This window comes from Antechinus flavipes, chromosome 1 (assembly GCF_016432865.1).
Source record: "Antechinus flavipes isolate AdamAnt ecotype Samford, QLD, Australia chromosome 1, AdamAnt_v2, whole genome shotgun sequence".
Classification (NCBI taxonomy): Eukaryota; Metazoa; Chordata; class Mammalia; order Dasyuromorphia; family Dasyuridae; genus Antechinus; species Antechinus flavipes.
Window position 1 is genome coordinate 279,941,088 of NC_067398.1, and position 23,389 is coordinate 279,964,476.

The following is a 23,389-nucleotide window of genomic DNA, read 5'->3' on the forward strand; positions in this document are numbered from 1 at the left end:
AAATAAGATCTTTTGAGCTGTATCAGTGAAAGAGTTTTTCTTGTGAGGATATTCGAGATACTCAAAAAGCAGAGTAGATTTCAACCAACCTCTGTCCTTGGTGCTATACGTTTGACTTCATCTGGAAAGGGGGGAGGATAGGAGGGGAAACCCCTTAATCGAGTAGGTTAGGGATTTGCAACTACAACTATAACCTGCCCAACTACGCAACCCTCTCCCGAACCTATCCTTACTCATTGTATTTCTTCCCCTCCTCCCCCCTATTTCCTCTGAATAGCTATTGTTAAACTAACACTAGAGAAAGATGGTAAGGGATGTGTTTCGTTTGGTTAGACAGATGCACATTTCAGTTTCTGCAGTTTCTCAGCGTTTAGGTGATACTAGCCCTCTTTCTCTTGAAGAAAGGAAAAAGGAAACCACACACACACACCCCCTGTAGGTATAAGAGAGGGGCTTAAATAGGGACATGGGGGTGAATGATAGAAGATGCCTGATTAACCTATGAGAAGTTTAAAATAATTGACATTAGTGAACTTCAGTACTGTATGCGCATAATGTATGGATGAGTGAGGGCAAAGACCAAATATAAGGTTAAATCTTTTATTATTGTTCAGTTCTCAATTTTCTACATCCAATTTAGGTTATTAACATTTTTTTAAAAGGCACTCCTAACCTTGATTGTACTTAGGGATCTGACAATGAATAAGTGGTGATTAAAAGCTGCTGGCTGTGTCTAACTTGTGTGTTTATGGTTGGACAGGACCAAGCATTGCCATTGTTGTTCAGTTTATACCCAGCATGTTGCTACATACCCACCTATTTCACATCTGAGAAGAATTAATATGAGAGCTATACAACTGTGGTAAATTGGTGTTTGGAAATGTACCCTATTTCCATTTTCAAGTATTGGTTAGGGAACCTGGTGTTGAGACTGTGTATTTTAACTCATAATTACTAATTGCAGTAGACTTATTGTGGTAGAATGTGAAAAGAATAGAAATTCATTTGATATTTATGGTTCACATCGAGGATTATAAGTTGGTTATCACTGTATCTCCTCCCTAAAAACATCAGAATCCTTTCTTCAGTTAGGTTAAATAAAATTCTTCATTTCCATGTCTTCTATCACTACTTTTTAAAATACAACTATGTTTTAAAGCTAAATGATCTATCCCTTTGGATTAGACTGTCAATTTCAGACTTGTAAAGAAGGCTTGAATTTAAGGAATAGCAGAATAAACAGACAAATAATTGAAGAAAATTGACCTTTATTTTCCAAAAGGAAGAAAGGGTGTGTGTGTGTGTGTGTGTGTGTGTGTAAGAGACACACACACACAGAGACAGAGAGGGGAGGAGACAAGGAGAGGGTGAAGGGAGAGAAGGGGAAAGGAAGAGAGGGGGAGAGGGAAAGATGGTTAGTTCTTTAGGGGCCTCTACTTAGAAAGACTTGAGTTTTTTTTTTTTTTTAAGATTATCTTAATTGGACTACACTAGATATTTCTGCCAGAAACAGATACATTTATATTGTTGCAGACCATAAATTTTAATGTTGGGGAACTTGAAAGTCTTGGTTTTGCTTGCTCTTTATCATAACATGCTTTTGAGGTGTAAAGTAAAAGATGAAAAGCAGATCACCCTTTTCACATCCCACCATTGGCTACACCAGCTTTTTAAAGTAGTGCTGAGGAGTTAAATTTAATATGAAACTTTACAATCATATTTTATAACTTGAATAAATTATGCCCTGAAAATACTACATTTGTAGGGGGCATTAAAAAAAAATTAATTCAAATGAGAACCAGACCTACCATTCAATAAAGAAACAAATTTACAATAACTAGGCCATTCTAAGACTTTTCAGTTAGGATAGGGATATTTGGTAGAACTACATTACAACTATTGTGCCAGCAAGCACTCCAGGGGTATTGTACAAATAGCTGTTGAAAGCAAGGTCAAAAGAAAAGGAAGCAACCAATTGAGCAATTATTCTATTAATTAGGTGCAACTCTATAATAAGAATCAGTTAGGCCGGAATTGAATTTGGGGCTTGTGTGGTCATGGGATAATCCAGCTACTTTTGAAAAATCCGAGAGAGTTTTCGCCTTTATTTTGAAGGATCTAGGTAGATTGTCCCCACTCTGCAGGATTCCCTAGATAATTGCTGAGTTCCCTACCTTTCTTTGGCTAACCACTTAGTCCAAGTAGTTAATCCTTTTTACCTCTCGGGCTTTAAGACCTTTTTTTTCTGCTGTAGAACAGAAGTGAATTATTCTGCTGGCTGGAATGTCTGGTTCTTCCCCTACCTACACTTGCAGCTCCTCCCCGCCCCCGCCTCTTTTGGGCGGGGGAGAGGAGAAGTATTTGTACACTTCTTCCTGGACCTCACTGCATCACACCGCATCATGCCCTTGAAGTGACAACCTCGGGCACGTACTTGAGGTGATTCAAAACCCCTACTGCTCTATCTCCTTCCTTTTCATATCCTGCGTCTTCAGGTAGGTATGATAGGTGATTTTTTTTTTCCAGGAAGGGGGAAAAGAGGGGCTTTTAATGGAAGAATCACAGGTGTTTTGTAGTAATTAAGGGCTGGGCAGGTGTGAAAACGTGGCTGCTTCGGTATCCCCGGTGATGTGTTTTGACTTACGATCCATAGGACATGATCTGACTATGCACAGGCTTTTTGGGGAAAAGGCAATTGAATAGAGTGGGGGCGGAAAGAAAGGATGAGCGTGGGGACGCCCCCTTGATGAAGAGTTTACAATTTCAAGCCTAGGGGGAGGGACTTTTGAAGGATGCGGCGTTTGGTGGTCTATGTGATAGCACAGTGCAGGATATCCTTAGTGTTCGAATTAGAGCGTAGCACTCTACACAGGTACTGAGGTTTTTATTTTAACATTCGGTACTCTGGAAGAGGGATAAGGCAGGGTAAGGAGTGGGGGGTGGGGGGGAGAACGTTTTTTGAGTTTAAATGAAGGACAAAAATCTTTCAGCTAAGTGTGTAAAAGAAGGCTCTATTAACTTTCTTTGCAACAATCTAAAGAATATAAACAAAACACTTATAGTGACTCCTTGGATGACCTTTTTAAATACACTGATAGTGAAATCTGCCTTTGCAAATTTGCACCTGGAGCTGGCTTGCAGGAGGATCTGGCCAACTCTTCTTTCCCTCTCATGGTCTAGGAGGTGGAGGTGGGGAAGGGAACGTTGGTCTGAGATACACAATGCAAGCTGAAGAAAAGATTTAGACTGTCTTCCTCATTTCCAAAGAGCATTGTGCCAGCGGGCCAGGATTCTCTCTGGCAGTCCGAGACCACGGCTGCGGTGCTAACTCTGAGTCTTGGGCTCCGCCTCTTGGCGCTTTTCCAAGAAAGCCCCTCCTCCCCGCCCTTCTACAAACGGCGGGACTCTGCCTTTTCTCTCTCTTTTTCTCTTTTTCCTTTTCTGTATCTCTCTTCCAGGCATCCCTAATATTGGAGCAAGAGGTGGGGACGGGGGTGGGGGTGAGTGAGGGTTAGAAGGGAAGGTCGTTAGCATCACGGGGCGGGGAGGGGAATTGCATGTTCGGCGCCGGCTGATCCATCCCCGGCTTCCTCTCCGCCTTCCCGCCACCGGGACCGACGGGGAGACTGCTGCGAGCCGCTTTTCCACGGATCCTCCCCCAAGCAATTCTCCTGCTGGTGTGACGGCGGCGGCAGTGAGCAGAGGCGGCGGCAGGAGCGGTAGCATCAGCTTTATAGTCGGAGAAGGCAAGTGTGGGTTCGGGTGGGAAGATAAAAGGAGGGGGAAGGCAAAGGGGGTGCCCCGCACCTTTTCCCCCCTTTCCTTTATTACACACACTTCAAATGAAGCCAAAGCCCACGGTGCATACAGCCCTCTCGGGCTCGGTACATCTTTACACTCAGATTCCAGTGTACCCGCCCCCTCCCTGCTAAAGACTTGAGGTGGAGAGGGGTTTTCCCCTTTGAGAGTAGAGAATAATGTGGGTTTAGGGAAAGGTGGGGCGCTAGGAGGAGAGCTGATACGCTTTAAGTTTTTGGGAGTGCAGATGTTTGTATGGGGGGGGGGTACGTGTGGGGAAAAATGTGCAGCCTTAGGAGGTGTTGCCGTGTCTTTAAGTGGTTTGGGCCGAGCTGGGATTGAGTCTCGAGCGAAGCTTGCCGCTTTTTTCTGCTGCATGGTGGTGGGGAGCCTTAGAAGTGTTTTTTGGGGGATGGCAGTACTGCCTGTGTAGAGGGAAAGAGCTGAAATCCAGGTGAGCACGTTGTAAGGAGAAAAGGGGTGGAGTGGGTGCGGTTTGGAGGTAAAAGATACTCGCTTCGGGAGGGCAACCCCGCCTTGCAACCTATAAAGGAAGGATATGTGGTGAATGCACTGTTTCATCCGACCATAAAGATTCGGGCTAATATTTCTCGTGCTCGCTCTTTTGAACTGCACCTCCTCGTGCGTTGTTCTCCGAGTGTTTTGTTTTGTGATTTTCAGCATAACTGTTTGCAAAGATGGTTCGTAGCTGTGGACACCTAGGGATTGTAGTAGGATTATCTCTAACGAGCTTGATCTTTTTTTCCCCTCCCTCTAACGTGAGGGCCAGAGCTCAGGAGGATGCAGCTAAGCAATTGCATTTTCAGGTTTGCACATGAACAGTGGGCTAAGCTCTAGGTGCAGGGGAAGCCGCAGAACGGGGTGTGGAGGGCTTGCTTGACTGCTGCAGGTTGAGCATACCCGGTAAAGTACCTTGCTTCCCCGACCCTCTCTGATTGCCGCAAGCCGCACCTTGAGTTCGTTAAGTGAGAGGGCGGGGCAGCTAGCAAGCGCTACTGTGCACGAGGGTGTGTATCCCTGTATTGTTGCTTGTGTTGTGTGGCCCGATGTTCGTGTGTCGAGCTACGGTATTGAGATTTATGAAGTGACTTGAGCCAACAGTTTTAACTGGCAGGTCTTTTTTACTGTTGCAGGGACGATGACCAGCAAACTGAATCATTATCACAGCATTCCTCACAAAATAAAAATCGAAACAAATGTAGCAGGCAGTTGATTACTGAGGGATGAGCTACAAAGGCTGATTTAAAAATATTAATATGCATATGTCTTTCTTTACAGACTTTCTAGTAAAATGACCTTGCTTTTTCTTGCTAACCAAAATATGGAATATGGTGGTATGTTCAGTTTTTTTTTTCCTTTGCCTCTAATCACGTCTTAATGTAGTGCAAATAGTTTTAGATTTAGTCACAAGACATGGCTCTATTGTGTGACCTTGGACAAGTCACTTCTGAGCTTTAGTTTTTAACATATGTAATGATGGGATTGGACTAGATCTTTCTCCAAATATGTTTTACCTCAAATCTAATATTTTGAATTTTCTTATTTCTTAAAAAAAAAAACCTTTTAACATTTGTTTATAAAAATTCGTTAAAAGGACTTAGTTCTTGTAAATAGTCTTGTGAGGGGTGGTTAGGGGGGAGGGAACTGCGTTAAAAATCAGGATGCAATTAAAATTACAAATATGCTACTTGCCTATATGACCATCAGGTAATTCAGGGCACAATTCTAAACTTCACTTTCTTTTATTAGTAAATGAAGGCATTGGACTTAATTGTTTCTAAGGGCTCTTCCACTTATAAATCTATGGTTATAGGAATTCCCTGCTTTCCCCCTTCCTCACTTAGTAATTTATGCTTTCCTATAAATTTAACTTACAAGCAAAAGTTTGTGTTGTCACTTCATTTAAAACAAAACTATTTCTTTTCCCCTCCCCTTTTCCCCCTCTCCCCCAGCAATTGAGCATCTTTTTTTTTTTTTTTTATGGCCTTAAGTGAAGTCCATTTGCCCAAAATGACTAATGTGTTGGCCTTGAAAAAACTTTATTCAGGAAATATTTTTTCAAAGCTTTTTGGTAAGTTCTTTAAACTTTAATATGCCTACTAAGATGTCCATACATTTTGGTATAAAAATAATTTTTGATAGAATATGTAACGGTTATTTAACCTTGTATTTATTTTAAAGCAGGTTGATAAGAATATTGATATTTTGCTTGGTACTCTGTTGGGTTTCAGGTAAAGGTACATTTAAAAGAAGATATTTGAAAATATCCCATGAAAAGGTAGGAAGGAAATGGACTTGGAGTAAGGGTTCAGGGAGAGAACAAGTAGTTTACATAAATTTTCTCAATTCTGACATTTTATTTCTTCAGTCTCCCCCCCCCCCCCAAACAAATATTGTCTCCTTGTGAAATCTCTGAACAAAAGGCATCTGAGGTCAAAGACTGCTCGAATAACTTTTTGCTGCCACCATTTGGCAGGTTGGGGGTGTTCTTTTTCTGCATGAAACCCTTCTTTTTGGGGAGGATACACCCTTGTTTGCCTTTATCTGAGGGATGTAGCACACAAGATTGGCCACTTTAAGATCACTACTTCACTAGTCGCATAGATCAGCATTTTACATGACTGAATCATTGGATTCACTGGGTCTTCCCTTGCTAATTCACTCTGGGGTTTGGAGTTATGCTTTTGTTTTTTCATTCCTCTTGGTTATTGGGGAAGCAGGGACCTTTTTTTCTTGTTTCTCTAGTGCCACTTTTGTGCATAACCTTATCATTAGGCTTAAATTATTTACTTTGAAGCATCTTAAATCTGGGCTTGGATTTTTTGTCTTCACACATGCCTTAAATTAGGTTAATCTTAGTTCTAAGTTGAAAAACCTGTTTTCAGATATCATAGTGTTGTCTGATCAGTATGACTACTCTCTGTCTTCTGTTAATTGATCTAACTATTCTAATCCTTTTGGTCTTGATTGATTGTTTCCAAACTGCTCAAGTTAGTTCTCTTCTATTCTAAAAGAATTATTATTATTATTATTATTTTTATTAAACAAGAACTACCAAAGAGTCAAGAAGCTCAGGATGATCTTCATTCTCCTCATCCACAAAAGCACTTTTCTAAGCACTCCACTTTGGGCATTTGCTTCATCTTGGATATTATCATAAAATAGCCCATGAAGCAATTATATTTTGGTTCTTTTAACTCTAGCCAGGTGACCAATATCTCAAATCTGCACGAACTTTGGGGAAGGAAGATTTTCAGTATACTACAGCTTTACACTTGTAGTAGTTTTGCCTTGTACTTTTTGATGTTTTTAGAGCCAGATAATGCTGTTTGTTGATCAGATATGTGTAACATTTTTCAATCTTAAAAACACTGCATATGTATGTGGATAGGAATTGGATTTGTCATTTCATAATAGTAAAGATCATCTGTTCTTAGGTGCAAGTTAACAACATACATAGTGGCACTCACATGGGGAGATGGCACTCCCCTGCCACATGGATGAGGAAATTCTTTTAGCAATACAAAAAGGCACTTTCTGTAATTTAAAATTTTAAAAGATTGCTTAGAACACTGAAAAGTGAAGTGATTTGTTCAGCATTATCCAGCCAATGTATTTCATAAGCAAGATGTGAATTTAACTGTGGCTATTTTATATTATCCCACTATCATAAACTGCTTTTCAACATCAGTATATGCTAACTATCATTCTCATTACTTGTGAAGAAAAAAAAACCATTATATGTAAGAATCATAATTGTAAAGATGATTCCATCCACCTGAAAGGTCATCTAGTTCAACCCCATGATTTTATTGAAGAGGAAACTTGATGTTCTTTTGGATTCAGTCACTTCCTTGAAATTGTCTAGGTTGTATCAGATGGAGGTGATGTTTGAACCCATGTTCTCTGACTCCAGAACTAATCGTCTTTTCTATAGCTTTTTGCTTGCTAGGCAATAGCCTTCCTTATGAGCTGTTAGTCGAATTAGGAACTTTAGAGTCAAATTAGGTTCATCTTAGCAAGAGTTTTGTGTCACAGGGGATAGCTGTTGAATCAGTGCCTGATAAGATTCTGTTTTTGTGGATTTGGGTTGTTTTTTTTTTGGTACCTGGAAGGCTGTTGTACTCTGTGGAGAACAAAGCCATATCTTTCTACCCACTGGAGACTAATTAGGAAAAGCCAATCAATGCTCATGGAAAACTGTATGTGTTACCTTTCATACATCTTTTAAACACTGATTTTGAACTTAGTATTTGGTTAGTATTTTGTTAGCTTCTATTTCCAGGCATTGTTGAGTATTAGTATACAAATTATTGAAATGTTAAAATTTAGCATCTTACCCATTGATGTAAGACTAAGTTCCAAATTTCATCATAGTCATAAACAGGAGCAGTTTTAGCTTTAGAGGTTTTGTTAACTATTTAAAAAATAGATGTTTTCATTCACAGTATTTTAAGGAGAGTTATAAATTGCTCTGTATTCAATCTCATTTATTCTTAGAATTCTGAGGGCTTAGGGTATTGTTCCCATTTTACAGGGAAGGAAACCAAAGGCAGAGAGTGACTTTCTGAAGAGTACAGAAATGAATCAGTGTCTGAAATGGAATTCAAATTGATATTGCCTCTGATTTCAAGTATATCATTCTTGACATTTTACCATATCGTAGAAAGAATGATATCTAGGAAGGGGTAGGTTTCAAAGGAGGAATTGAAGAGTATTTTAAATGATAAATAGAAGCTTTGCCTCTTTTTTTAAACTTTAGAATTTTGAAGGCCTTTTGTTTCTGGGGAAAGCAAATTTTATGAAATAATAAACTTTGCTTTCTTGCTATCGCATAAGCAAATTAACCAAAAGGTACCAGCAATTGTTCTAATATGAACAAAGATTAACAAAAACAATTCATTTAACTACATTCCTGTATGTTGGTTTTCCTCACATTCATAAATTCATATTCATAAATTTGTTTTTCATATGGAACTCATCTTATACAAAACAATCAAAGTACACTTCCTTTTTCCAGGAAAAAACACTTGATTATGAACACTTTAATCTTTGCCTTGTAGAATTGCAAATTTTAGTGGTTGTGAGTACAATGACAGAAAATAAATAGCTTCTTTGAGAAGAGTGGCAGGAAATATATTGAAGACTTTAATGGATTTTTAAAAATCAATTAAATCTTAGACTTAAAGTGTGTATACAATTTTTTATATCAATACTAATCTAGATAATAAGTTTACTTACAGTGTTTTTGGGTGATTTGAATAAGATTCCCATATGTGAAACAAGTTATAATTAATTTCTTAAAGGATCTTATGGGTAAGTTGTTCTTTAATTACTCAGGTTGTAGTAGAACTTCACTTTTCTGACTTTTCCTTAGCTGCTTTAAAGCTAGGTCAGGAAAAACAAAAACAAAACCTAAAACAATCATTTAACCCTATATATTCACTTAGTTTTATACTTCTGGATCCATAATCAAATTAATACTGTCATTCCTCCTGGAAAAGATGGATCAGTTATTCCCTAGGATTCCACTGTAATTTTCCATAAGTGAATGACCCCATCTTGAAGACTAGGGTCCTCTTCAATTTTATTTATTTTCATCATTTAGCGTGGTGTTTGGCACATAAGTTTATAAATGCTTTTTAAAATCAATTCATTATACAACAGTGATAAAACATTTTAGAGTAATGGAAGCCTTAACTTCTAATTTTGAAAGAACTAGTACTTTTTAATGCTGGAAATACTGCTTTTGGATTTTAAAAATTATTTTTTGTTACTTTAAATGTTCTATCTGCGAGTTAACTTTTAAAAACTCTTTCTCCATCTGGCAGCCATTTAACTTTTATCTCATTCCCTAACTTTGTAGGTACTGTCTGGGAAACAATTTGAAAAGTCCACTATTTGTCTTGGGGACCAATAGGAAAACATCCTATTTTTTTTTAAACTGGTAACTTATTCAGAAATTTTGTAGGTCAAGTGAATGAAATCAAACTGGTTAGTTCCACATTTCCAACAAAATTATTTGCCTTTGTATATGCATACATACACATATGTATACTTCAGTATTTCAAGGATTTGTGATCTCATGTCCGATCTCTCAACCATTTCATATAGCTACTGTCGTCCCATGCCTTAGTATCCTGTCATTTTGAATTGCTATGGCAGAAGCAGTATACATTACCAATTGGCCAAGGATCTTCCATTCCTTAGCTTGATAGAGTTTAGCCTTTCTCAGAGGATCTTTTCTGATTTATCTGGCTTGGGATACATGTACAAGTTTCATCATGAAACCCCTCTCCTAAATGTCTCTTAATTGGTAGCCAATGTCTTACCTTAAAATCCTCAAGAAAATTTTTCTTTGAGATATTAGAGAACTGTAGTATGGAAGTAAAGGGGATGAAATGACCTTGAATTTTTTATGAGAATTATCGATAAATTAATGGTATGACAGAAGATGACATCTTGAAACTTTCTATTATGATTTTAATTTTAATTTCTTTGAAAAATATTTATTTTTGAACCCTAGTGTTCTTTATAAAGTTCCAGAGGTATGTAGTATGAAATGGCCTTTAAAGGTGGAAATACCTTAATGATGAAGCATTTAAACATCTGTAACCAAATCCTTCTGGCTAGAAAACAGAACTTGGTTTATATTAAACTAATTCTATTATGAGCAGTTCTTTGAAGTTCCAGTGTACCTAGGTGGAATGAGCCAGAATTCTGGAGAAATTCTTACAACAAGGTGTTAACTCAAGTGGAATTGATAAGACAGTTGTGCTCCAGGTGGGAGATGCAATGAATGTCTCTGGCTGAGTTTGTCCCAACTTATGTGAATCTTGTAGAATTAGGTGTCAATCTGGTAGTATATGTACTGAACTAGAGAACTAAGCTAACCAAACTAAACTAGATAACCATTGTCTTATCAAGTCCACTGAGTTAACACCTTGTTTCAGAGTTGTGGCCCCTTACACCTAGGAATCTAGGTATCTAAAACATCCATTAAAACATCTGATAGATTTATCAGAATGCTGAAACATCCATTTGCCACAGTTCTAATCTATTATGTTGGAAAAGTCACTTTTGCCTGTTATGATTAGAATTAGAACTAAATATGTTGACTGTGTACAACCAAATGCTCCAGGGCCTCTGTTAATTAAACGAATCTGTTCGTGATCAATCTGTTAGGTGTTTTCTCTCTGTGGTTGAAGTTTTTGATGTCTAATAGAATTTAGCATAGGCAAATAGGAAAGAGTACTGGAAGCTTTAAAGTTTTGAAAGCATTTGACTTGAGATGTGGGTGCTTATTATATCCTTGGACCTTTCTGTGGCTGTTTGCACATAAGGAAGATAAGGACAATAAATTCCTGTTTCCTGTTTCACTGTTAATGGAAATAAAAAAAAAATCTCAAGAAGTAAAAAGGCAGTAGATATCCTATTATAGCTAGAATTTGTCACTGAGTAGCTTAGTAGACAGTAGTTTTCTTGGATGAATTTTTACTGTTTGTATAGCATATATTTGCCATTGTAATAAAGATAAATCTGAAACTGCAGGGCTATTTTTTAAAGGTTGTCACTTTGTTTCTATCACTTCTATATTATTTCTTTACTCTTTCTAGAAGAAAATCCTGTTATGAAAATAGTACTGCATTTGGAGTCAGAGGATGTAGGTTCATATTCCTGTCTAGCTGATCACTTTCTGATTGTCTTGGTCAAGTGATTGAATGTTTCATGGCCTTGATTTTCAACTGTAAAATCTAAGAGTTAACTTAAGAATTAAACCTTTAAGGTTTCCAAAAGTTCTAAATCTGTGATATATGTATCATTAAATTTCAAATTAGTTTACAGGTACTTAGCTTAATAACCTACCAATGAAGTTGCTATCAGACTTTATTTTAAATGTGCCTGTTAATCTGTTTTAATGTTAATTTCTTCCTCTTGTGATGCATATGAATTTTTTTTAAAGCTCTAGTCAGTGATTTTGCTTCTATTTTATGAACTGGAATTGTGAGGAAGAAAAATTTATTCCCTGTCCATTCATCACCACCCCCCAAAAAATCATGGGAAGAAGGAAATTTACTTGACAAGAGACTTTTCATTTGGAACTTCATTGGGACTTAGACATTGACTTCTAAGATGCTGCTACCCATTTGGAGTTAAAACCTCTGGATTTGCTGACCTCTTGTCATTTGTCCTTTATTGTAATCCTCTGCTAAAGTGACGGTTTTTTAAAAAAATGATATTCATAGTAAAAATTCATTCAAGAAATCTTATGTTCACTAGCAATCTGATAACAATGTGGGATTCTAGCTATAGTAAGATATACATATAATAGCCCTTCCTGTTTTGTTCCTATACTATTTTCCTTGACCCGCAGGACAGTATTGTCCTTTTTAGCTCATATAGATGAGATACACAGATAAGCATTAACTAGGTAAAAAGCTGTACTGCATCTTGCAAGGCTTAATCCCCTAGTGATTAAACAGAAATTGTTCACATTTGGACTATACACAGAACAGGAGGTTTTAATGTTTCATTGGCAGTTTGTTAACGACTGTGGACCACTTTTTAGTACAGTGCTTTTCAACACATAAAATAAAATATATAGAATTTTTAAGATACCTTGTTTTAACAGTTTCCCTCCCTAACTCTGAAATTGATCCATGGAACTTCAGGTAATTCCTGTCCGCATGTATTAAATAGAACAGGTATATCTTTTCTCTTTTTATATTAGAATTCTTATTGAAGCTGGGGACTGTTGCTTTTTGTCATTGTAATCTAGTTCTTAATATGGTGTCTAACACATAGTAGGTACCTAATAAATGTTTGAAGTGATTTTTTTAATCTACTAAACGAATTGTTCTTGAATTCTGATGTTTTTTAGTGACAAGGTAAATAAACAAGTTATAGGAACTTGACTCCAGTGATAGTACTAAAAATTAAGTATTTTATTTCATTAATCAAAGAAACATTGGACCCTTCCTTTTCTTGTTCATCAACTTTTTGCTTTCCTCAGAAATATTTTATATTTTTACATATTCTATTTATTTCCTCAGATCTATATTCTATAAAGCCACAAGAATAACAATGAAAATATAATTTTTACAAAATTAAGGTTAATAAAAATTCTAGTGAGCTTCTGAAAGAATACAAACTAAATTTTAAAGAGATTTTTGGACTTGGTGATATGATGCAAAATAAGATGTTTTTTAGAAATGGCTGGTGATTTTTTTTGTTTGTTTGAGCATGTTTGTTTATTAAAAATACCGCTCTCCACTATAGGAGGAGGGAGTCGGAAAAAATAATTTGGAAAAAAAAATTTAAACACATTAACAACTTTGAAAATCTCAGCCATTTTGTAAACATTATGTGCATAAACATTATGTGCTATGAAAATGCATTCACAATTCATTTACAAATATCTTGATTTTACTTTTTTTTAAGGTCACTTCTGAATCTTACTATTTGTCCAAAGCTCATTAGATTCATTCCCATCCATTGCTCATAATGTTTTTTTGGTTTCTCCATTTATATTGGCCTTTTTTTTTTATGTTTCTAGAGGTCTTTTTACCTCTTCTAAACCCAGAGTTCTCCTTTTGATTTTATGCCATATTCTTTTTCTAGTTCTATTCTTCTACTTGTTATTGTTGCTTTTAGGAAAAGGAACTATAACATTTAGTAGGACTTCATTAGGTGCTGTATATGAAGAGAACTAAATAGTTCTTCTCTAATCTTTCTTTTTTTTAATAAAGTTTTTTATTTTCAAAACATATGCACAGATAATTTGACAATATTGACCCTTGCATAGCCTTGTGTTTTAGATTTTCTCCTCCTTCTCCCCACCTTCTCCTCTAGATGGCAAACAATCCAGTATGTATTAAACATGTTAAAATATATGTTAAATCCAATATGTATAAACAATTCTCTTGTACAAGAAAAATCAGATAAAAAAAAGTAAGCGAATAAGGAAACAAAATGCAAGCAAACAACAACAAAAAGTGAGAATGTTATGTTGTGATCCACATTCAGTTCCCACATTCCTCTCTTTCTGTGAGTGTAGATGGTTCTCTTTTTGCACGATCATTAGAACTGACATCAGTTATCTCATTGTTGGAAAATCACATTCCTCAGAATTGATGGTCGTATAATATTGATGTTGCCATGGACAATGATCTCCTGGTTCTGCTTGTTTCACTTAGCATCAGTTTATGTAACTCCATATCATAGAGTATGCACAGTGTGATAACTTTTTGAACATAGTTCCAAATTGCTCTCCAAAATGGCTGGATTTGTTCACAGTTTCACCAACAATATATTAGTGTTCCAGTTTTCCCACATCCCCCCCAACATTTGACTTTTCCTGTCATTTTAGCCAATCTGAGAGGTGTTTTGTGTTATCTGAGTTGTCTTAATTAGTATTTCTCTGATCAATAATGATTTAGAACACTTTTTCATATGATTAGAAATAGTTTTAATTTCTTCATCTGAAAATTGTTCAAATCCTTTGACCATTTATCATTTGGAAAATGGCTTGAATTCTTATAAATTTTCTACATTTTTTACATTTTTTTCTACATATTTTCTACATATTTTTAAAATAAGGCCTTTATCAGAATCCTTAAATGTAAAAATGATTTCCCAATTTATTGCTTCCCTTTTGATCTTGTCTGCATTGATTTTGTTTGTACAAAAACTTTTTCACTTAATATAATCAAAATTAATCTATCTGATATTTAATTATGAGTTCCGGTTTTTCTTTGGATACAAATTCCTTCCTTTTCCACAGATCTGAGAGGTAAACTCTCCTATGTTCTTTTAATTTGCTTATGATGTCACTCTTTAGGTCTAAATCATGAACCCATTTAGATCTTATCTGGTATGTGGTGTTAGGTGTAGATTGAATCCTGATTCTTCCATACTAGTTTCTGATTTTCCCAGCAGTTTTTGTCAAATAGTCCTTATCCCAAAAGCTGGGATGTTTGGCTTTATCAAACACTAGATTGCTATAGTCACATTAACTATTTCGTCCTGTGATCCTAACCTATCCTATTCTATTTCTTAGCCAGCACCAAATGGTTTTGATGACTGCTTCTTTATAATATAATTTTAGGTCTGGCACAGCTAGGCCACCTTCATTAGCATTTTTTAAATTAATTCACTTGAAATTCTTGATCTTTTGTTCTTCCAGATGAACTTTGTTACTCTTTTTTTCTTGATCTGTAAAATAATTTCTTGGAAGTTTGATTGGTATGGCACTAAATAAGTAGATTAATTTAGGGTAGTAGTCATTTTTATTATATTTACTGTGTTTTTTGTTTTAAGCATGTCTACTCTGATGGTCATCAAAATAGGACCTTAATAAGTGCTTTTTAAGTCTCAAAATTTCCAATTAGTAGAGGATTTCAAAAAGACATTTTACTTTAAGAACTCTACCTAATTAATTAGAGATAGAATGACCTTCCTTCAGACCCTGCTTTTGACACATGATTAGGTCTCTTTCACTTTTAGTAATGACAGAAGCTAACGTTTACATGGCACATGATGTTTACAAAGTGCTTGAAAATGTTACCTCAATTTTTATCTTTAGAACTGTAATTGTTCTCATTTTATAGGTGATCTATGCAGGATAAGTATTACTTTTAAATATCAGAGGCTAGATTTGAATTTTGGTTCTCTTGACTCCATGTCTAGTTCTCAATGTCTGCTGTCATTTAGTTGTATAGATGCCCAGAGCAATTTATAATCAGATTTATCGCTCCAAATCTCTGGTAGAGTTTCTTTGCACAGTGAGAGCTCCCTGAACTTCTAAAAGAACCCCCCTCTTCCCTCCAAAAAGCAAAATGCTCTTCCTCTATAACTATTGCTGTGTTGTGTAAATAACTTGATATATGTTTAGTGAAATTAATAGTGATCAATTTTAAATAAGTAGAGAATTTGACACTGCATATTTAATGTTTGTGATTTAGACTCATTTTTATAATAGCTTTTTATTTTTCAGAATACATGCAAAGATAGTTTTCAACATTCACCCTTGCAAAACCTTGTGTTCCATAGTTTTTCTCCCCACCCTTCCTTCCTTAGACAACAAGCAATCCAGTATAGGTTAAACATGTGCACTTCTTCTAAAAATACTTCCACATTTATCAGGCTATGCCAGAAAAATCAGATCAAAAAGGGAAAAAAAAATGAGAGAAAATAAGCAAGCAAACAACAACAACAAAACCATGATCAGTCCCAAATGTTTACTTAGCCTAACTTTGCAGATGAGTCCCAAGTAGAAACATCACTCAAGTGTTAGCAAATCTGTTTAAGATTAGGTGTCAGTCACTTTTAACATTCATCAGCTGACAATCCCAGTCACATTCTTTTCTATCCCTAACCCTTATTCCATCTCCATCCCCCTTTTAGTATTGGGGATGAAGTAAGAAATAGGATTAGCTGTTTTGTGAATTGTTACAGCTTTTTAGGTTGAAATGAAGTTTAATTAAAAGTATATATGTACATAAATACAATCCTAAAAATTTGGGATTTTTGACTTGGAAAGAAGACACTATTAGAGGCTTAAGTATGACTGCCATTAGGGGCATATTGGTTTGAGTGAATCCAGAATTCCTATGCTCCAAAGTTGCCTAGAATCAGAACCTATAAATGACCTAATAAAAATCAAGCTTTGTTTTGGCCTGAAGAGTGATTAGTTGCCATTTACTGGAACAAATATATTCATTTTTTGATAATACCTTAGAATACTTAGCTCATCAGAGAGGGCTGATAGTAAATAACAAAGGTAATAAGAAGTTTTGATGTTTTAAAGGAGAGGATAAATGTGGTACTAGTCTAATATATCTAATTACTGTTGACTTGATTTTCATTTGCTTCCTTATACCTAAGACCATAAATACACCTGAATAATAAAACAGCTAGATGGGTAACCAAGGCGGCAGCAGCTTGATGCGTTCATAGTCCAGAAGAATCTTTAACTCCCCACTCCATGCATTTTGTTGCTCTTAGAAAGCTTCTGCCTATACTAACTAGTCTTATCTTTTTCTTTGGACAAATTAAGAAATGGGTTGTAGCCTCAAGGTTGTAAATTTAAGGTTATAGAGGTTTTAGTCTAAGGACTGGAATTACAGTAAAAAAAATTCTGTACTTGAGTAAGCAGAGACCAATTTCTGAAAGGCCTATAGACTTCTGTAATTTTCAAATGCTTTTTGAGAGTCAGCAAATGTAGTGAACAGAGAAAGATCTGGCCTTGGAGTCAGGAAGACATGGATTTAGGTCCCCATGTGACTAAAAGCAGGTTTCCAAGTCTAGAAGTTGGAAACAAGTTGATGATTTGTATTTGTGGAAAGAATGTCCATATTAGGAGTTCCTCTCTCTGCACTAGTGTTTGGGACCATTTCTTGTATCATTTACAAATTTACTATGATGTTTTGTTATAGAGCAAGTATTAAAAAGGGAATATAGGCTAATGGATAAAGAGCTGGACATGGACTGAGGATGATCCGAATTCAGATAGCCTTCTCTTATCACATCTCTTGTGACTGTGGACAGATCACCCAACAGGTTAGACATTTCAGAGAATGTATAGATCTATCCTTGTAGAGGAAATATTTCATCAGGAACTTTCTGTGAAGATAAAATCTTAGGTTTGATTAAAAAGAGAAAGGGCATTCTTTATGCTTAAAGACTAGCTTTTCAACAATACTTGAGTCCAAAATTGATTGCTCTTATCCCTTCCTTCTCCATTCCTGATTTGTTTCATTGAAGAAAATTCTTATTCAACTTCACTTTTCTGATGGAATTTGCTATGAAAGGCTTTAAACACATATTTTACTTAGATTTTTAGTTGATAATCATGTACCAACATGCTAGACCCAGAAGTCATAAAACACTGTAAACTTCTACCCTGTTTGGGTTATGAGTGACAGATCAAGGTAGAATCTTGATTAGTCTTAACCTCAGTCAAATGACTACCTTTTTATTTCCTAACTTATGTTAGAGATGATAGTACTAGAAAAAAGGTAGAATTTAAAATACTTGAAAAATTGATACAGAAGAAGCAAGGGGGGGGAGGGGAGGGCAGGCAATCCTGAAACCTTTCATCAGGAATGGGTTAAAGAAGGAAAAGGAAAGTGTGTGTGTGTGTGTGTGTGTGTGTGTGTGTGTGTACACATATACATATATATGTAAATATATATGAATAAGTTTAATAAATTCAGAAAGAAACAAGAAGGCAAGGGCATCAGCATCAGCTGGGCGGAGAAGGTATGAGAGGGATTCTTGGAGGAGTTGGATTAGTTAAGGATTAGGAGTGCAAGGTGATTAGTAGAAGTAAAGCAGAGTAGGGATAGGTATAAGGTGAAAAGAGTACTTGTATAATTTTCCTCCTATATTTTTTTCCAAGTAATTATAGCTTAGAATGTGAATAGAATGAATTTATCCATAAAATGGAAACTGGTGGATTAAAAATTTTAATTCAATAATATATTCCTTTTAGAAACAGCCATAAAAATGAGAGATACACACATAATGGCCAAGGTTGTACTGTATATCAGTCATATTATTAGACTTTTCAATTTAACCAGACAGTATAAAATACCTAAGAATATACCCACCAAAACAGACACAGTAATTATATGAACATAATCATAAAACACACACACATAAATTAGATCTAAATAATTAATGTTTTTGTTCATGAGTAGATGAAACCAATATAATTAAAATAATAATTTTACTTAATCTATGTAATGCCATCCTAATTAGACTATTAAAAATTGTCTTATTGAGAAAAAAATAAAGTTCATTTGGAAGAACAAAAGGTCAGGAGCTTCAGGGAAACTAGGAGCAAAAAGGATGTAAAGGAAGCAGATTCAGTAGTATCAGATTTTAAACTATATTATAAGGTGAGGGCATTGTTAAAGTATAAAATGGATAATAATGAATATTTTAAATTAAAATTTTCTTGAATAAATAACATCTACATAGCCAAGGATAGAAAGAATGCAAAAAACTGGGAGGGAGGAGGAAATTTTCATAGACAGTCTCTGATAGAACATTATTGCTGTGGTGTAGGAAATGATGAGCTTGTTGATTTAGAAAAACATAGAAAGATTTGAAATTAAGAAGAAAGATGCTGTTACCTTCAGAGAAATATGACAAGTGGAAATAAGCATAGGATGGTCTTTCATGTATGTATATGTGTTTGTAGATAAATCTATGTATATTATGTCTATATACATACACACACATAAGTGTTTAATTGCAGCATGGAGGAAGGTAGAGCATACAGCAGAGAACAAAAGAAAACCTATAAAAACAAAAGCTAGACAGCTTTGAAAACATTGTGTAATATTTATTACATAATTTTCTTGAAATGGAAACAAATCAAATTTTGGCAAAAATTTAGTAATGTATTTGATTTTTACCTCTAAGAAAAGTATTTTTTTCTTAAAAAATGCTGTAAATATCAATTAAAGGTTTTAAATTTTAAACAAATACAAAATAAGAAAAAAAATTTCCATGTACACACAGAACACAAGAGAATTCAATGTAAAAACTTAAGTTTTTATTTTTTGCCACTACAAAAAGGACTATTACAAACATTTTTGCACATGTGGGTGGGTCCTTTTCCCTTTTTAAGATCTCTTTGAAATATAAGTAGAGACACTGCTGGATCAGAAGCCCTTTGGGCATAGTTTCAAATTGCTCTCCAGAATGGTTGGATCACTTTGCATCCCAGTTTTCCCACATCCCCTCTAGCATTCACCATTATCTTTTCCTATCATCTTAACCAATCCAAAAGGTTTGTAGTAGAGTTGATTTAATTTGCATTTCTCTGATCAATAATGATTTAGAGCGTCTTTTCATATGGCTAGAAATAGTTTCAGATTCTTCATCTGAAAATTGTCTGTTCATATCCTTTGACCATTTATCATTTGGAGAATGGCAAGGTATGTCTTTACCACAGGGAGGGTCACATTTCACCATCAAACTGGATTGGTGATCTCTGCTACAGAAGCTGCTCATGGTAAACTGTCTTAGCAGAGATTACTGAGGCATATGTAGTCAGAGGGAAATGAATATGAGGGTCAGGCACCACGATGGTCTAGAATTCTGTGAAGTCAACATTCTGCACTATCAAATTGGAGAGGTAATGATAGAGGACTCAATTTGATCTACCAGCCTATTCAGATTAGTATTGGTTGAGACAGATAGCATAGATTGCTTCATTACCTACCATGAAGGCATAGTCAGAGTACTCCAGGGTGGTATGAATAGGTGGAATAGAATTGTAGGGTTCAGCTATAGCTGTAGAAATCTTTGGGGCTGGCTTAAATGGAGAACTCGAGCTTGAACAATCCATGATCAATGGAGAGATGCTCTATCTGCAGAGATGTGAAGCTAGAACCAATCTCACCAGTATAGGTGTGAAAAACTAAGAAGCCTTGAACACCTGTGCACTGATCAGCCAGATTTTTCATTCTGTCTAGAACCAAGTTGATGATTTCCTTTCTAATAGTGTTATATCCATAGGCATAGTTATTGAAAGCATCTTTCTTCCCATTGATCAGCTGCTGCTTAGGGTGGGAGAGCTGGTGGTAGGTTCAGTACAGAGTTCATCAATGACAGTTTGTTCCAGATTTATAAACACTGACTTGAGACATGCTTGCCAATGCCTGTTTCACTTAAGAAGGTGTTGAAGGAGTCAAGTTCTGCATCAAATTGGATGCCAAGTTTCAAGTAGTACAGCTCCCAGCAAGCATTGACAATCTGGACACCAGCTTGGTCTATGTTGACATAGATATGTCCTCAGTGTGTGAGAAGAGAAGATGATAGTTCTTATAACACGACTCTAAGGTAGTTATTGTAAAAGAAACAACTACATATGATTAAATACAGCTTCTTACATACAATTCTGTCACCATGGGGATGGTTCTTGGTGGTATCTTCAAAAAGTCTTTCAAGTGTAATCTTTTCCATTATTTCCTTTTACTGAGGTTGTTGTGTTCTTTTTCTTCTTTTAAAATAATTATAAGATGAATGGTTCTCTCTGGGGGAGAGGTGCAGGTTTCTCGAGGAAGGTTTTCTTGGAGGCAGCTTTAGTATCAGTTGAAAGTAATAATCACCTCAAAACGCAGTCAGGTTTAGCTTAGAGCCCTCCGAATGTCTCCAAATCCAAAGATTTTGTCCTTCAGCCTCTGCCTTTGCTTTCTTCTGCCTCCAGCCAGCACAAAGATGGAATGAATCTCTTGTCTCCTTCACTTGGGGCTCTGCTAGCTTTCTGGTGAGTCTTTCAGACCAGCTTGGTCTCAGTGGGGGAAGTGCAGGAGCCCAACCACCAGCTACAGTGGTGTGAGATGAAGATGAATCTGGTTGTCCACTGAACTCTTGACTAGTAGCTTTTTCCTCTGAAAACTCTTCTTCTGCCCCCAGCCAGCCAAGTGGAAAATATTCTGGAATAGATCTCTCATCACTGGCTTTATATCTGACTCTTCTGAGAGAATGGGATTATGAGTTTTCTCCCATAGTGCTCTCTGACCCTAAGAGCTTTAAGGGAGGTGTGAATTCTTTGTAACAAAGTTACAAGGTTTACTTTGTGAATCTGGCATACTTGTGAACTCCAATGAGTAAAGGTGTAAACACAAGCATTGTACTAATTAGTTCTACTTAGTACCTTGTTTCAGGTTCTGGCCCAAAACATCTTCTTGTAAGATCAGATCAACTCTAATTAGTTAGCAGTTTGTAAAGATTCCAACATGAGGTGACTATCAGCAGCCCAAATTAATGTTATTTTAGCAGTAGTTCTGTGTTTTTTTTCTTTGCTTGCTTTGGGATTCTTGTTTTAATTTTCACAGTCAAAAATCTTATTCTTAAATGCACTTGGAATAAATAGTGTATCAATAGTCCTGTATTTGAAGAAGAGATATCCATACAAATTACATTTACTTCTAAAATCTCTTCATTTATTGTAATATTCTAAAATCATCAAATGACGATTCATCAATGTGTCTGATTTTTTTAATGATTAGAATTAGATCAGGAACAGACCTTAAATCTGTTAGGTTAAGAAATGTATCAACCTAACTATAAACATTTAGCTGTGGTTTTTCACTAGTTTATCACTTTTTAGATAGTATAGAGAGTTGATTATTAAGACTTCATCAAATAAGAGGGTTGAAATATGTAAGTAGCAATATTGTTAGAATAGATAGGAATTTTAGATGATGTAGGTCAGAATTTCAACTCTGATACTTCATAGCTGTGGGGAAAATATGAGCATCTGAGTAAACCTTCATGCTTCAGTTCTCTCACTTATAAAGTGGGGTAATGCTACTTTTTCTTCTTAACTTTCAGGCTTGTTTTAAGATTCTAGAATCTTAAAGAGCTTGAGGAACATTAACTATTATTGAAATTGATTTTGATGTAGTTACCTGACCTTTGAATTCAGTTTAGCTCTTTCTGTCTCATTTATATTATATCTGCTGGAGGACTAAGAAGATCTTCAGGACTTCTTAGATCAATTTAGAGGTGGAGATAACATCAAAGACTAATATGATGCTTCAGATTGTTTGTTATTCAGTTCTCAGGCTCCTAGATTTTCCAATTCTATTCAGATACTAGATTGTACATTCTGTTTCTGGGTAATTTAGGTTCTATTTGTGTTATTGTGCTGTTAAGTAATATTGATGTTTTAAAAAATTTAGAATTGTAAAAGTATTAAAATTTTAATGGCTTGCAGTGGTGAAAGAATTCATCTCAAACATGGCCAAATTGCTGGCTCCAACTAAGCTAGTATCTTGGCAATAGATAGGGACTTCCACTAAGAAAAATTTCATTAATGATTATATTTTTAAGTTTACTAGGAACAACATGTATTGCACTCTCAGCCATTGAGAATCCAAAGTTGCTTCTATGCATCAAGAGTAGGATTTTGGCGTGTTTTAGGTATATGCAACAACTTCACAAGTTTCATATAGCAGTCATTTGTTCTGGGGGAAAAAAAAGTTAATCTCATGGTATGGTTAGTTGTATTGTTGCAGGGGAAATAAAGAGAAGAGCTAAAAAAACCTTTGCAACTTCTCTGAACACCAGAAATGAGAAATTTGAGAACCCCTTCTTCAATGACTTTCTTTTTATCTTAGTTCATATTTTGGTTTTTAAAAAAGTTGTGAGCTTCTCATTTCCAAAATATGTAGAGAATTGACTATAATTTATAAGAAATCAAGCCATTCTCCAGTTGATAAATGGTCAGAGTGTGTGAACAAACAATTTTCAGATGAAGACATTGAAACTATTTCTAGTCATATGAAAAGGTGCTCCAAATCATTATTAATCAGAGAAATGCAAATTGAGACAACTCTGAGATACCACTACATACCTCTTAGATTGGCTAAGATGACAGGAAAGATAATGACAAATATTGGAGGGGATGTCGGAAAATTGGTGGAATTGTGAACGAATCTAACCATTCTGGAGAGTAATTTGGAATTATGCTCAAAAGATTATAAAACTGTGCATACACTTTGATTCAGCTGTGTTAGTGCTGAGGCTTATATCCCAAAGAGAAGGG

At 35.7% G+C, this 23,389-nt stretch overlaps 1 protein-coding gene and 1 pseudogene across 2 annotated transcripts in view; one reads left to right on the top strand and one right to left on the bottom strand.

The window, feature by feature from the left end:
• Window positions 1–2,377: 2,377 nt before the first annotated feature.
• ELAVL2 (ELAV like RNA binding protein 2) overlaps window positions 2,378–23,389 on the top strand; it is a 178,668-nt gene continuing 157,656 nt past the window's right edge. For both annotated transcript variants that reach the window (XM_051961673.1, XM_051961681.1), the window contains exon 1: window positions 2,378–2,495. The gene's annotated coding sequence lies outside the window, so the exon portion shown is untranslated. The remainder of the gene's footprint in view (window positions 2,496–23,389) is intronic.
• Window positions 4,606–20,799, bottom strand: LOC127545320 (tubulin alpha-1C chain-like; annotated as a pseudogene).